Raw genomic sequence first — 1,242 nt, 5'->3', positions numbered from 1 at the left:
GGGGGGGGGGGTGTTTGTATATCTCCTTGTCTAGAATCTTGATAGTTGTAAAGAGGTGTCACCATCACACAAGTGGTGCCCTTTGTTTCCAGTCTTCCATGAGTAACATGTCTGGCCACAGGTAAATATCACTTTGCTTGAATATAGATGAGGGTTGGTGACAAGAAGAGCATCCACCCATTGAAAATCTGCCTCAACAAATTCTGTCTGATGCATGCAAGCCTGGAAAAGCAGTCGTTAAAGTTATGATAATGATATACCTATTGATTTATAACTTAGGTTATAAATTTCTGATGAGTGAAATAGTTCATTATATCGACACCAGTACTTGACCAGCAGCTACATATAGATTGTTCAAAATAAATATTCAATATTATGGTATTAGAATAATGTGTGTGTGTGTGTGATTAGTCATCATCATCATCATTTAACGTCCGTTTTCCATGCTAGCATGGGTTGGACGATTTGACTGGGGACTGGCGAACCAGATGGCTACACCAGACTCCAATCTGATCTGGCAGAGTTTCTACAGCTGGATGCCCTTCCTAACGCCAACCACTCCAAGAGTGTAGTGGGTGCTTTTATGTGCCACCAGCACAAGAGCAAGTCAGGCGTTACTGGCAACAGCCACGCTCAAATGGTGCTTTTTACATGCCACCTGCACAGGAGCCAGTCCAGCGGCACTGGCAACGACCACACTCGAATGGTGCTTTTTTTTTACGTGCCACCAACATGAGAGCCAGTCAGCAGCCCTGGCAACGATCATGCTCAAATGGTACTTTTAACGTTCCACTGGCACGGGTGCCAATCAGGTGATACTGTCATTGGCCACGGCAGTGATTTCACTTGCCTCAACAGGTCTTCACAAGCGTAGTTTATTGTCCAATGATTGAAGGGTACTCTTAAATGGGCTGGTTATACAACACTGGCATAGACCACAGTTATGGTCTCACTTGGCTTGCTGGGTCTTCTCAAGCACAGCATATCTCCAAAGGTCACGGTCATTGCCTCGCTAAGGCCCAATGTTCGAAGGTCATGCTTCACCACCTCATCCCAGGTCTTCCTGGGTCTACCTCTTCCACAGGTTCCCTCAACTGCTAGGGTGTGACACTTTTTCACACAGCTGTCCTCATCCATTTGCAACACCTGACCATACCAGCGCAGTCGTCTCTCTTGCACACCACATCTGATGCTTCTTAAGTCCAACTTTTCTCTCAGGGCACTTGTGTATGTATATATATG

General features: G+C 45.7%; 1 protein-coding gene across 1 annotated transcript in view; it reads left to right on the top strand.

Annotated features, from left to right (window-relative positions):
- The window catches only part of LOC106873476 (armadillo repeat-containing protein 2), a 50,563-nt gene that overhangs the window by 14,322 nt on the left and 34,999 nt on the right, over nt 1-1,242 (top strand). The gene's annotated exons all lie outside the window — the stretch shown is intronic.

Source organism: Octopus bimaculoides, chromosome 2, assembly GCF_001194135.2.
Source record: "Octopus bimaculoides isolate UCB-OBI-ISO-001 chromosome 2, ASM119413v2, whole genome shotgun sequence".
In the NCBI taxonomy this organism is placed as follows: domain Eukaryota; kingdom Metazoa; phylum Mollusca; class Cephalopoda; order Octopoda; family Octopodidae; genus Octopus; species Octopus bimaculoides.
Note: the sequence above shows the minus strand (reverse complement) of the source record. Positions and strands in the feature narration are given on the sequence as shown.